Source organism: Trichomycterus rosablanca, chromosome 4, assembly GCF_030014385.1.
Source record: "Trichomycterus rosablanca isolate fTriRos1 chromosome 4, fTriRos1.hap1, whole genome shotgun sequence".
NCBI lineage: Eukaryota > Metazoa > Chordata > Actinopteri > Siluriformes > Trichomycteridae > Trichomycterus > Trichomycterus rosablanca.
This window is the reverse complement of record NC_085991.1, coordinates 11,342,738-11,359,017: the sequence shown is the minus strand read 5'-3', so window position 1 is coordinate 11,359,017 and position 16,280 is coordinate 11,342,738.

The following is a 16,280-nucleotide window of genomic DNA, read 5'->3' as shown; positions in this document are numbered from 1 at the left end:
TCACAAGTTAAAAACCCAAACCATAACTGAATACTCATATCCTCATATCATATTCTCAAATACTCATATCCTTATATCATATACTTAAATATTCATATCACAAGTGCAAATGTGATTAAAATGGTCACACTGTCTTGCCCTGTCATGTTACAACATTAAACATTAAAAAAATAAGAAATTCTGATGAAAATGATAATTACCAAGCAAATGTTTGTGCAGCAAAGGCAGCCTCAGATATTTATAAACTGTGTGTACTACTTAAACTGAAATTCATATCAGAAACAAACTTAAATGTTTTTAGTTGATACCAGTGGAGATACTGTGCTAAAAGTTAATAGTTTAGTTTATTATGTATAGTATATTAATATAATATAATAATATTTAAGTATTGGTATATTAATATAGAGCATCACATTCAACAATAATAGTTTTACATTTAATTTCAAAGGGTTATTTTTTACTTTTGATTTACACTTTACTCTTTGACATGAAGGAAACAATGTTTATTATTTTCATAACCAAAAACTTGCCTTGTTAGTCAACAAAAGACATTTCCACTGCCCGTTGGTCCAGTGGTTAAATAAAAACATAAAGGGGTGGTTTCCCGGACAGGGTTTAACTTAAGCCAGGAGTAGGCCTTAGTCTGGAATAGTTAATCATGACTTTAAAAAGGACTTTCTGAAACACAGATTAACTACTGATTACTAACACCTGGACTATGGAGTCCCAAACTATATTAATTTAAAACCACCTGTGCTAGTCTGAATTAAGTGGAGCAAAGCTGCCTACAAAACATGGAATGGATACAGAAACGCTTGAAATTGATTGAACTGAAGAAGCAAATATAAGTACGACCATGGCAGCAGAGAAGAGACTGTGATCAAAAAACTTCAGAAAAAGTTGGGACAGTATGGAAAATGCAGATAAAATAAAAACACAGAGTTTCTTACAGTTTGAACCCAAGTTCATGTTTTATCTGCTCAACGTCATTTTATTTCTTAATATACCTCCATTCCTGCATTTCAGGCCTGCAACACATTCCAAAAAAGTTGGGACGGGGGCAATTTAGGGCTAGTATTTTGTTTGTTTATTAGGATTTTAACGTCATGTTTTACACTTTGGTTACATTCATGACAAGAACGGTAGTTACTCATCACACAAGGTTCCTTAATTCACAAAGTTATATCAAACACAGTCATGGACAATTTTGTATCTCCAATTCACCTCACTTGCACGTCTTTGGACTGTGGGAGGAAACCGGAGCACCCGGAAAGAACCCATGCAGACATGGGGAGTACATGCAAACTCCACACAGAAAGGACCCGGACCGTGATCGAACTCAGGACCTTCTTGCTGTGAGGCAACAGTGCTACCCACCGAGCCACCCTTTAGGGCTAGTAATGAGGTGAAAAAACTAAATAATTATGTGATTCCAAACAGGTGATGTAAACAGATGATTGCAGCATCCAGGACAGTCTTTAATGAGTAAAGATGATCAGAGGATCTCCAGTTTGTCAACAAATGTGTAAGAAAATGATTGAAATGTTTAAAAACAATGAACCTCAAAGAAAGATTGGAAGGGATTTGCATATTTCTCCCTCTACAGTGCAGAATATCATTAAACAATTTGAGGAATCGGAAGGAATTTAAGTGCGTAAAGGCCAAGGGTGCAAGCTTAAGCCGAACACCTGTGATCTTCCATCCCTCAGACGGCATCAAGAACCTCCACTCAACAATAGCTGATATAACCACATGGGTGAGGGATTAGTTTATCAAACTTTTATCAAGCTCTACAATACAGAGTTACTGAACAAATGATACTTAAAACTTTACTGTGCAAAAAAGAAGCCTTATGATAACCATGTTCAGAAGCGGCGTCGACTTCTCTGGATTCAGAGGCATCTAGGATGGACCATCACACAGTGAAAACGTGTATCGTGGTCAATCAACGTTCCAGGTCTTTTTTTGGAAAAAAATTGACACTGTGTGCTTCGGACCAAAGCAAAGAGGAAAAGAACCATCCAGACTGTTATCAGCTACAAGTCCAAAAGCTAGAGTCTGTCATGGTATGGGGCTGTGTCAGTACCAGGGTCTGTCATGGTATGGTTGGTAGATCGATCGATCGATACTTTATTGATCCCGAAGGAAATTAGAGAAAAGAAATTAAGGGTCTGTGTCAGTGCCAGATTCTGTCATGGTATGGGGTGTGTCAGTGCCAGGGTCTGTCATGGTATGGGGGTGTGTCAGTGTCTGTCATGGTATGGGTGTGTGTCAGTGCCAGGTTCTGTCATGGTATGGGGTGTGTCAGTGCCAGGGTCTGTCATGGTATGGGGTGTGTCAGTGCCAGTGTCTGTCATGGTATGGGGTGTGTCAGTGCCAGTGTCTGTCATGGTATGGGGTGTGTCAGTGCCAGGGTCTGTTACGGTATGGGGGTGGGTCAGTGCCCTTGGCAAAGGTCATTTACACTTCTGTGATGCAGCATTAATGCAGAAAAGTGCTTTGAGATCTTAGAGCAATATGTGCTGGATGTTTATTAATAAATGAAATGAAGTTGAGCAGATAAAAGATGAAATATCTCAGGTTCATCCTGTCTGACATCAAATAAAACCAAAGTAAATGTAAGAAACTCTGTGTTTTTATTATTTGCATTTTCCATACTGTCCCAACTTTTTCTGATTTGGGGCTGTACATTTTAAAACGATCTCAAAAACTAATGTCATCAAAATTAAGTAACGGGTGACTTTTGTCAGCAGTAACATGTCTAGCTGGTGGTACTCGCTGATCTTCAGTGACATAGTGCAAGTAATCCATTAGTTTTCTTTGACAAACAACATTAATCTGAAGTTAAACCTGCCTCCTGTGAGGTTAAAATTAAGCCTCAATTTAGTCATGCAATAGCTCTAATTTTCCTTCAAGAAATAAAATTAGATAATTCAGAATTAGGCTTAATCTAGGCCTATTTTAAGTCATGACTGAGAAAGCAGATTTCTTTTAATCTAGTTTAAAAGGCCATTTTAGTCTAGGACTAGGCTTAATCTCTGTGCGGGCAAATTTATGATTTTATTCTTGATGCTGTTATTTCTTATTGTATTGTATTGAATGTTTATATTATTGTTATTGTTACTGGTCGCAAGGACCTTAACTTTCTCAGCTCCAGGGCCGCTGTACAATTGCTGACCCTGACATGAAAACGTTTCATCAATATCTTCTCTGCTGCAGTATCTGACTCTGCATTGTACTACTGAACCTTGCAGCTCACGGTGCCAGGAAATAAACCACACTTTACAAAAACAAAACTTTGACAGCACCTGCTTTTCTCAAAAGAGGGAGCTATTTGTCTGTTTATAGTTCACCTTAAATCCACCCTGAGAAGCTGTTAAAGTCCAAAATTTTTCTTGCATTAGTTGTTCAAATATACAGTACAATACAATAATAAATAGAGATAAAAATGAATTTTAACATTTACAGCATTTAGCAGACTAAAGGAACTTACAATTGTGACCATAAACAATGCAAGTGATTGTTGGATAAGGGCTACGATCAAAGGCCCAAAAGTGCAACCTTACAGTTGTGGGGTTTAAACCCCTTCAATTACTTCAAATTACTAGTCCAGTAATTTCTTAACAACTAATGTACCACTGCCCTGTTAGTTAATTGTGCTTTTTATATATGATAAAAGAAGCAAGGGCATTAGATTATGAATTACTTAACAACTAAACTGAGAAATATGGCATAATAATAAGTAATCTTAATACTACCAGGTGTACTCAATTATATTTTTTAATGTATAAAATTGTAATCTATAAAAATGCAACCAAATTGCATGACTTGTGGGCGACTTCCGTCTTCTGGGAAAAAATGTTGTTTCATACCATCTTCTGTAACTGCAGTCTTTGTAAGTAGCCTAGCACTGTGTACTAAAACACTATTATATAAGTCAGCACAGGCAGAAAAACATTAAGGAAGCTTCTAGATTTAGACCCTCCTCATGATTCACTATGACTGTGGGGGGAGCTAGATGTGAGAACAAAGTGTAAAAACGTGCATTTTATTTAAAGCTGGTTATTTGAAATGACATGCAGGACAACCATGTTACTCCTTGTTTTAGCATTTATTGTTGTTGCTCACACTGGTAATTATATATGTAGTCTTTGTAATTTACATTTCTTCATCATCTTCTTCTTATTATTATTATTATTATTATTATTAGTTGTAGTAGTATTTTATTGTTGTTATTATAATTTATTTCTTAATTTTAGTAATTTTTATTGATTTGGGTTGTGTGGATTATGTTCTTATAGCAGAAGCTGCTGACAGCATTGAACCAGACCAACCCAACTTATCTTCAACAGAAGGAAGCAGCATCACACTGTCCTGTACATACACAGGATCACCATATAGTCTCCACTGGTATCATCAAAAAGCTGGATCAAAACCAGAGTTTCTGGGGCTGATTGTATGATCCACAAAAGATGTCACTTATGCTAAACCAGCTGATCCACGTCTGTCTATAAATCTTAATACAGAAGATATGAAAGTGGAGCTGAAGATCTCCTCTGCTGCTGTAACAGATTATGCACTGTGTTACTGCGCCATGGAGCCCACAGTAACAGCAACTCCAGTGATGCTGCACAAAAAGTCCTTCATGTGAGAAGTGTTTTGTTCTCACTAGGTGGAGCTGTTTGCTTTTTAAACAGATATATTTTCAAAGATGTAGTTATGTACTGTAAAGCTTTTGTAACACATTGTTATGTAGGTTGTCACTTTGTGGTACTTTAACACATAACACAGACTCTGTAATTTGCTGTTTGAAAGGTACTTAATTCTAATTAACAAGATAGAGCAATAACATACTTTACACCAAATTACCAGGGCTGTTTATGTACATTAATAATCTTATGTATATGTGCCAGATTTCACACCACACCTCTTATGGTCACACCTCTGTGGTCAAGATTAGACTGTCCCTACTGGTTTAGTGAGGCTCCTTAACTACTTAATGCTCCTTCAACTGACCCACATAACTAGCAGTGTAATCTACCAATCTGCTATGCCGACTTCAACCAGCAAATGAAGTAACACACTAACACAAGTGTATTTATCTGGAAATTACAAGAGCCAGCATCATTTAGACTCATTAGCACTCATCTGTTTGAGATAAATTTGATTCTTATAAGCAGGCTGGTAACTCAGTACAACATTTTAGTCTGAGCTGGTCAATGGCATGAAAAAACCCAACAGCATCTACTCTAGGACTGTTACAAAACAGAATAAAATACGTGTGCTTCATTGCCATCACAGGACAGGCACTATATTGCTAACCTGTCAGTTCTACATATTCATACAAAAATCTTTCAGTCCACTGATCATCACTTAGTGTGAGCTTGTATTGGACTTCCATTAGCCTGAATTTCCAGCAGCTCCAGTCTGACCTCTCACTGATCTCACCCTGCACTCAAATTAACAGTGCAATCCACACTGAAAACCAGTGCACAGAGTGAGTTTATAAGACTTCAGTAAAGCAGACTCCATGAAAATTCAGGCCACAATTGGGGCCTGGCTCCACTCTAGTGCAATCTTCACTAGAATCACTAGAATCATAATGCCAAGGCCAGTCTGAAGTGATGCAAGAGTCAGTGTGTCACCTCAGACATACCATAACTAATAAATATTTTCTACCTACCATTCTCATTGTAAATGTGACAGCCCATGTTGAGTTGACTGTATCAAAATGTGCAAATCGTGAGTACATCTGTTGTCTGTTGAGGGGAGAGAATGTGGAGAGAGAGAGAAAAAATAAAGCGGAGCAGTTTTTGGAACACAATGTCAGCTTATACCATAGCTAAAACACAAGTTTAACTAACTTAGTTAAGTTCGGCTTTATGGTGTCACAGGTGCAAAGAGGACGGAAGCTTCGGGATCTCATCAGAATCTTCCCCGGAACCGTGTAACCGAACAGTGTGGCGTGAGTAGTGTAGATAAATGGGAACAGTCCCATTAGTCTGTTCATGTATTCAGTAACATGAGGCTGAGTCTGGTTCCAGTCGTTTTGAATAACGTGCAAGTGGATTCAGTGATGTCATCTTGGAAAACTTTAGAACAGCAACTCAAACTCTGTCTCGCACTCTGTAGCATGCATTAAAGAGGAAATGCCCGTTCTCTCTCGTTCCCTTCGTGAGCACACCCTGCCATGAACCTTTCTCTCTGCACTAGCACTGGGCCAAATTAAAGTGACACTAGACTGAAAGTGGAGTGTTTTTTGTGGTTTTGAGACAAATGGAAGTTTCATAAGTTTGAGGTTCTTTGCACATCAGCTAAAGAACTGAACATTACACGAAAAGAAAGGAAACAAACCAGTTTTGTTCATTTTTTTTGAACTGTTGACAAACTATAGAAATTGTAGGTATAAATAAAGAATGTATTTGCCAAGACGTGAGTGGTGTAATGTTTAAGTTTCTCTGAATTCACTCTCAACACAGTTTAATTTACTGTTTCTGTTAAATACTGTTGATATCTGCTGAGTCAGCGATTATCTTTTTCTAATTAACTAATATCGCTTTGTGTTATCGATTGTTTTTTTTGTAATAAATTCATGGGGCATGATAAATGCTATCGGTGTTTACTTTTTTTACAAGTTTGGTGTTAATTTTAAAGTCTCTTCAGAGTAGGGGCGTGTGCTAACTGACTGCTTGCGGGAAGGGAAAGGGAAGTGCTATAGGTCAATTAACATATGAACAAAATTACTGTGTCAAAAACATAAAAAACGAAATCGCTGAGTAAAGTATTCTTTCTTTCATGCAGTTACACCTACAAAATACAACACTATTAAAAAGAAGGAAATAATAGAGAAATGTGAGTTATTGTTGTTTCTGGTAGATACATTTTATTTAAAAAAAGATGGAAATTTATTATGGTGTATGGTACTGCACACGTACTTTTCTGAAATGTGATGTGTGTGTTTTTATGTACAGTACTACTGTGTATTGTTGTTTATTATTGTTTATTACAGAAATGTCTATTCTATACTTTAAGATTTAAGGGAAAATATACTTGTATTTATAACAAAAAAAAAACAATTTACGACATTAGAAAGGTTAGGTAAGAGGGTGGTTTGGGAGGTTTGGCACGGATTAATTCTATAATTATAATTCTAAAATAGGTTTAACTAACGAACATTTTGACTTATGAACAGCCCTTCAGAACTATTTAAATTCATAAGTCAAGGGTCTACTGTATATGGAATTTTAAATATATGATAACTAAATTATTGTTTGGAGGTAAAAAAAAAAAAATACATAAGATGTTATACTGAAAGCTTGTATTGTTTATATTACTGAGACAGCCTTGTTTCATCTCAGAAAAATTGCTAACACTTAAACATAAAACATGACAATCCAACACAGGGCCTTGTTCTACCCACCAGACATATCCAATCATGTCTGCTTGTAGACCTTTAGGTGTATAAAAATAAACAGAATTAGGGTTTCTTTTCCAAGTCCTGACTTGACTTCAGCAAGATGTTGTGGAGTTTCTGTGCTGAGTTTGCGTTGAGTTTCTGCACTCGGTCTCACAGATCTCATTTGCAACATTTTAGATTAATAAACATAAAACTAATATTCACTGTGCTGTTTATTATGGTGCATCTACTGAACAACCCAAATAAATATTTTGTCATGTACAATTATTTCAGTATTGACTAAAAACAGCATGATGACAACATTAAAGGTCCCAACAGTGTTGTGATAAAGAATAGATACTGTACAATAATGACGTGTATAAAGTTACTGCAACACCTGCACACTGCACTGTGTGTGGCTTCCTGAGGCTTCTTTCATGTGATGAGTTCAGCACTATTATACACACAAAGCTGTGATCGGAAATGGCTCCACTATGTAACTTACTGCACATTGTGAGATACACAGCACTGATTCTTACTGTAGCATCAGGTAATTTATTATCATTCTAAATAAAGCCTGTGTTATTAAGATGTAAAATCTTAACATTTTTTATATTATTTTCTCTGTTATTTTTACAGGTGGTTTTGCTGATCAAATCTGGCCAATAAATTCCAACATTATTGCAAAGGACACAGAGACAGTTACACTAAAATGTTCATATGAGTCAAGCAGCAGCTTCATTCGGCTTTACTGGTACAAACAAAAACCCAACAGCACTGTGTTACTGCGCCATGGAGCCCACGTTAACAGCAACTCCAGTGATGCTGCACAAAAAGTCCTTCATGTGATAAGTGTTTTGTTCTCACTAGGTGGAGCTGTTTGCTTTTTAAACAGATACATTTTATCTGGTAACGTTTACCAAGTAAAACAAGTTTTATTGTTATTTTACTATACTTCAAAGATGTAGTTATGTACTGTAAGGCTTTTGAAAGGTGCTAAACTCTGATAGAAAGGGTACAGCAAGACCATACTTTACACCAAGTGACCAAGGCTATTTATGCACATTTATTGTCTCACATATACAGTATCTCACAAAAGTGAGTACACCCCTAACATTTCTGCAAATATTTCATTATAATTTTCATGGGACAACACTATAGAAATGAAACTTGGATATAACTTAGAGTTTGTTTGTTTGTTTTATTAGGATTTTAACGTGATGTTTTACACTTTGGTTACATTCATGACAGGAACAGTAGTTACTCATTACACAAGATTCATCAGTTCACAAGTTTATATCAAACACAGTCCTGGACAATTTAGTATCTCCAGTTCACCTCACTTGCATGTCTTTGGACTGTGGGAGGAAACCGGAGCACCCGGAATAAACCCACGCAGACACGGGGAGAACATTTAACTTAGAGTAGTCAGTGTACAGCTTATATCCCTTCTCTTTTTGCTCTTGTGGAAGGCGGTCACACTTCTCCCTCCTCCCTTATCTTTCCTGCTTGGCTTCTCCGGTATCGTCTTGTCTCGTATAGTCTATTCTACGGAGATTCTCTTAGCACTGCTCTTCAAATAACAAATTATGGAATTGGTTAAATGGTCTCTGAATGCTATTGACACCATCTTCTCATCGAGAAGTTCGGGTTCTGGGGAACCCACATGCCCCGGCGGAACGCAGATGGCGGGATACGCGATGGACTCGTGGGAGAAGTGGAGGGTCGTGTGCCTGGCACCTCTTTCGTTAGAGGACATAGAGGATGTTTACCTATTCGGAACTTTGATTGTGGGGTTTTTGCTGATTGGATTAGGCTTCACCCTGCTGTATCGGGAAATTAAAAGAGTTGGGTCAGTTGTCAAAGGTCCCCAGAAACTGCCCAATTTGATTGATATGATGGGCAGAGCCGTTGGAACTCAGATTGTGACTATAAATCGCAATATGGAATCCATCTTAGAAAAACTAAAGGCTATGCAAAATGGTTTGAACCAGAGACTGACTCAATCTGAGAGCATGTGTTAAGAAATTTTACCCGTGCTCAGATTAAAAAACAAGTCATTTCTGCTCTTTGGCTTCCCTTGTTATCAGCATCGGCCTTGCTGATAAGGAAATTCCTCCAGAAGATCTGTTGCTACGGGTCATCTCGTTCCTACCCTTCCCTGCTCTCTGGCTGTTTTTCATTCTGGGTAGCAACTGCTGTAACCGCAATCTTATCGCGAACTATGTACAGACTTTTTGCTTACAGGAATGAAGGACTGACAGAACATTTTCCCAACCCATCACCCAACGCTTCCATTAATGTCTAAATAGCTGCAACATAAGTGAGTACACCCCACAGTGAACATGTCCAAATTGTGCCCAAAGTGTCAATATTTTGTGTGACCACCATTATTATCTAGCACTGCCTTAACCCTCTTGGGCATGGAATTCACCAGAGCTGCACAGGTTGCTACTGGAATCCTCTTCCACTCCTCCATGATGACATCACAGAGCTGGTGGATGTTAGACACCTTGAACTCCTCCACCTTCTACTTGAGGATGCCCTACAGGTGCTCAATTGGGTTTAGTCCATCACCTTTACCTTCAGCTTCCTCAGCAAGGCAGTTGTCATCTTGGAGGTGTGTTTGGGGTCGTTATTGTGTTGGAAAACAGTTTCCAAAGGGAGGGGATCATGCTCTGCTTCAGAATGTCACAGTACATTCATGCATTCATGTTTCCCTCAATGAACCGCAGCTCCCCAGTGCCGGCAGCACTCATGCAGCCCCAGACCATGATGCTACCACCACCATGCTTGACTGTAGGCAAGAGACAATTGTCTTGGTACTCCTCACCAGGGCGCCGCCACACATGCTGGACACCATCTGAGCCAAACAAGTTTATCTTGGTCTCATCAGACCACAGGGCATTCCAGTAATCCATGTTCTTCGAACTGCTTGTCTTCAGCAAACTGTTTGCGGGCTTTCTTGTGCGTCAGCTTCCTTCTGGGATGACGACCATGCAGACTGAGTTAATGCAGTGTATGGCATATGGTCTGAGCACTGACAGGCTGACCTCCCACATCTTCAACCTCTGCAGCAATGCTGGCAGCACTCATGTGTCTACTTTTTGAAGCCAACCTCTGGATATGCCGCTGACAACTTCTTTGGTCAAATTTAACAGCCCTGCTCCCCATTCACACCTGGAACCTTGGCACATGACACCAGGGAGGGACAACGACACAGTTGGGCACAATTTGGACATGTTCACTGTGGGGTGTACTCACTTGTGTTGCAGCTATTTAGACATTAATGGCTGTGTGTTGAGTTATTTTCAGAAGACAGTAAATCTATACTGCTATACAGGCTGTACTGAGATATCAGCGCCGTTCCAACTCTAAATCGTACAGCCCATTGATGTAACCTTGACCTGGGTACAGCATGGGGATTTGAATTCATGCCCACCTGCCACGCCCTTTTTTCGACCCCATTCACTTCCATTCATTTTTTGAAACTTCGAGATATCAGTGCTGTTCCAACTCTAAATCGTAAAGCCCACTGATGACACCCCGATTCAGATACAGCATGGGGATTCGAACCCATGTCCACCTGCCACGCCCGGTTTTCTGACCCATTCACTTCCATTCATTTTATGAAAGTTTGAGATATCAACGCCGTTCCAACTCTAAATCGTAAAGCCCACTGATGTAACCCCGACTTGGGTACAGCATGGGGATTCGAACCCACGCCCACCTGCCACGCTTGGTTTTTAGCTCCATTCACTTCCATTCATTTTTTGAAAGTTTGAGATATTAACACCGTTCCAACTCTATAACGCAAAGCCCACTGATGTAACCCAGACTTGGGTACAGCATGGGGATTTGAACCCATGCCCACCTGCTATGCCCATTTTTCGGCCACATTCACTTCCATTCATTTTTTAAAAGTTCAAGATATCAATGTCGTTCCAACTCTACATCGTAAAGCTCACTGATGACACCCCGACTTGGATACAGCATGGGGATTCAAACCCATGTTCACCTGCCACGCCCGTTTTTCAGCACTATTCACTTCCATTCATTTTTTGAAAGTTCGAGATATCAACGTTGTTCCAACTCTAAATCGTCGACCAAAAGAATTCAGAAACCACCAACAGCATGACCAAAAATATACAGACATCCCCAACTACATGATCAAAAGTATTTGGACACCACCAACTCCATGACCAACTGCATGGCCAAATGTATTTGACAAACACCACCAAAAGTATTCCTACACCACTAGCTACATGACCAAAAGTTCTCAGAATTGTTGATATCTTTGTGCCTTACATTAGTTTAAGAGTTTTAAAGTGATCCTTATGTCTCTGCTTAAAATATTAATTATTTTAGAGACTTAAATCAATAAAAAAACATTGGCAACTTGGTGGTGGTAGCAAAAGGGCAATTGTGGAAACTTGGAGGGGGTTGAATCAATGACCTTCTTTTACAATTTCAGGTCCTTAATCACTAAGCTGCAATAAGCCATATAAACATGAAAAACATTACCAGACAATGTATGCATATTTTACAGTAGACAACCTGTCACATCAATATTTTATTTGGCACATAATAGAAAATTAGAAATAGCCAGGGATAATATTTCCAACAACAATTTTATTATTTAATAACTAAATACATACAAATGTTGATAAAAAAAATAAAAAAAATAAAATCATATTTGGGAAAAGGGGTTGGACATTCAAATATTTAAAAAATATCGGGTTCAGTAAATGTATAATGGCTGCCAATGTAAACATTTCACATTGTACATCTAACTTACATAATATCTCATATTAGCTTGCTAGAAAAGTTTTACTTTACAGGAACAAGGCTCTGAGATATTCTGATATATTATTTAAAAAAATGTCATTGCCCAAAGGACTCAAATGAACCTTATCCTGAAGGAACAGCTTACGGTTGTTAAAATGTATGTCATGGTGATGCACGATACCCCCATTAGTTCCAAAAACAAAACTTGTAATTTTACTGTTCACCCACTTACAAGACCGTTCAATTTTTTTCGGGTGTACAGACCCCCAGCAGTGTCGCTGGGTGATGGCTGATAATATAATTTGCATTTCGGGAAAATGCTGTTGGAGATCCTGAAGTTCCCGCTTCATTGCTGCAGCAAGATGCAAGGACTTTATTTTCCCCAAGTCATTCCCACCGCAGTGAATAAGCAGAACATCTGGTGGAGTTCTCCCTGAAAGCCAGTTGTTGAAACGAGGAACAACAGAATGCCACCTCAATCCACCCAAGCCAAGCCACTCAACCTCGGCATAGACACCCAGGCTTGTCCCTATGGTCCTCCTTGCTCTTTCTTTTCCACGCCGAATGTAGCTGTCACCTAACAGCAATACTTTTGGTAGATCTATAAAAAAAAAGATTATCAAACTAAATATTTAAAGACATAACAGACATAAATTTTTGTTGCAATAATTACAGATTTAACTGAGTGATGTACTATCGTTGATTTCCTTTTTAGAATTTAAAACTGCCAAATCGCATGCTATTTTTTTAGGTTATATGGTTATATTTGTGGCCCTACTAATTTCACAGAATGTTTTGTGTAATTTCAACAAAAAGTTACATGATTAATTGCAGTATAATTGCCAGGACCACCTTGTATTGCATATTATGCCTCATATTTCATACGATATGCGAATGAAAAACAATAAATAGCAAAACACAAACCTTAAAATTTGAATTTCACAGCAAATTGCATATTTCACAGAAAAAAGCTTATTTCACGGTTTGTGACGCCAGGTAATTTTTCTGGCCAATAATTAGGTAGGGCCTTATTTATAGTAATTGATAAGGTTAAATGGAAAGGTTTTTCTATTTCATGTAGTTCAGCATTAAGAATCTCTAGAATCTAAGGTGAAATTAACCACAGTCACTGGAACCAATGCTCAACATTTCATTGTAAGGTAAATAAAAGCTACCCCTGAATAGTCATTCATGAAATGCATCAAATTTAAATGACTTAAATGACTGACTAAAAGTACATTAACATTTTGTAAGTTGCCACTTACCTTTGCTTCGGCGATGATTCATTTTCTGCAAGTAAAAATGTAAGATGTGATGTTAGAAGAATCTTTATTTCACCATTTAACACAACAAAATAACCCCTTAAGTAGCACACATCTGATTGTGTCATTGATATTTGATTGTATCCTTTCCCAACACCTCTCGCATTTAAAAACCGTGCCCACCGCCGTCCAGAGCATCTGTTGCCTAGGTACAACCAGAGCGATAGAGAGAACAAAGTGGCGACAATTCCATAGGGAACCGTTGTAAAGGGAGTGGGCCATAGAGCCACAATAATTTCCACTACTTAGAAAGCATTTTCAGCTGTATGTTGCTTTGTTTAAAAAAATTAATTTGATGTCATTAATATACTTAATCTTGCTATTGTTTAGCATTTGGTTAGCACTGAATGTTACATGTTTATCTTCATTAATAGGTATAACCGCATTTAGTTTAGACAGTTAAGCTACATTAATGACACTAGAGTCATAATCAAGAATCTTGTTACATATAACAGCCATAAAAATCATGCCACTTTTACTGTCATACTTAAGTACATTTAAAGGTAAATACTTCAGTACTTTTTAACTCAAGTGGAGGTAAGGAGTATTTTTACTTTTACTACTAATTTTACTGGAGTATTATTTTACCTTGGATATCTCTACTTTAACTCAACTACATGGTTTGTGTACCTTGTCCACCACTTACATTAGACAAAACAAACTTGTGCATATTCATAATGAATTAATTATTGTATTAGACGTAGGAATCAATTATTAATCACTCATGAAATAAGAGATGAATTAATGCTATTTCATTTACCCTTACTATAGTGTTTCTGGTACGGTAGTGTGTATGAATCTGTTCATTCAGTGCACGTAAACCTTATGAACCCAGCGACGTGGCTTAGTGTTTAACCAAAATGATTATTATTATTATGAATCCTTAGGAAAGTAAAGGGAGATTAGTTTACGTAAAAAACAAAACAAAAAAACTCTTTAATCTTTGTACTGTATATCATGTCTACTACTTAATGATATGGCATTATGTAATGTATGCTTATATAATGTGCTGTGTCAAGGAGTGTCGCAACTCTCTCTACGGCTCTGGGTAAAACCAACAGGCTTTTTTTGTGTTCTATAAAGCACCACAAATGGATAATCTATTGTTACAAGCACAAACCGAGCCAATTATTACTACAACAAAACTGTTTTGGTGCTATATTCAAACTCTTTGTTATACAAACTTTTTTTCCAAAGAAAAAAAAACGTTTATATGAAATATAGAACCATATTTAATCTCAAAAAACCTTTTAAGCACGCAAATGGTTCTTTGTGGTACAGAACCTTTGTCTTTATTAAAGTAGAATTGTTTATTTAATACTGAAAAGTAAGACATTGAAACATCAGCACGACATCAAGTTAATTCATATGTGAATTGACTGCTGTGTTATTTTTCAATTTAGTAAGTTATGTAGATGTAGTTTGTTATTAGTTGACTGTACTAGGTGTAGTTTTATGACATTACAATTAGTATTTCAATTTCGTGATTGCACCGAAGTTTGACAGAAAAGAAAAATCATCACTTACCATAAAAGTTTCTCGGTCAGCTCGTCCGTTATGCGTGGATGATTGTGCGCAAGTTCAAAGCAGAGTGGGGGAAAAAAGCAGAGTGAATCCTTGCAGGTGTGATTAGCTTTTTTTATGAAAACTTAGTCCCAGACATAACAAACAGAAAGGGGAGGGGGATCTGTCCGATCTAATATCTGTTAGAACATTCCAGAACAATCTCCATTTTGATTGATTGAACCATTAGGTGAAACGATCAAAAACTCTCGCTGCTTTAAAAATCTTTATACACTTGAGCTGGAGACGAATTGAAGTTTTCTACTATCAAGATCTGACCCGATTTCATCCTCTGAATTCCATCTTTGGATATATGGTGAGTCAAAACTATGTTTTTTTATTGTTATCTTCTATTTTCTTGCTGTAATCATTAATTAGGTGACACAGACGCAATCACGATTTCACATAGGTGAGTTAGAATTTAAATTAAGAAGGTACATTTTTTGGCTTAGTTTGTTTATCTAAACGTTTTGCAAATTGCATGTAATGAGATATGTTAGCGGTTATGTGGTAAATTTGGGCTATGTCCTAAATCGCATACTTAAACAATACATACTAGACTGGAGGTAGGGTCCCGCAAGTGTGTTGTATTTGCATACACAAAATGGCTGCGCAAGAACATAAGTTGGTCTGGGTACTTTTTGCGTACTACCCTATCTAAATTACCTACCTACCGTAGCACAGATATATAGATCTATCGATTTGTCCTACCTGCAGTAAATATTTAAATTTTATCGATATGTTCTTATTACAATTATGTCTGCATCTTATTATAATTTAGTAGTGGCACATCTTGATAGCTATATATCTCATAGTAATTACAGGTAGGACATCTCGATAGCTTTATATCTTATAATAATTACAGGTAGGACATCTCGATAGCTTTATATCTTATAATAATTACAGGTAGGACATCTTGATGGCTACATATCTTATAGTAAATACAGGTAGGACATCTCGATAGCTTTATATCTTATAATAATTACAGGTAGGTCATCTCGATAGCTTTATATCTAATAATAATAAACAGGTAGGACATCTCGATAGCTTTATATCTTATAATTACAGGTAGGACATCTCGATAGCTTTATATCTTATAGTAATTAGTGCTTGTAACTTTTATAGTGTTCATTTGTATTCCTGGGTAAGGTAAGCTTCTGGTTAAAGTGTATATTTTTTGCTGTAACTTGTTCTAGACTCTATCTTTGTAA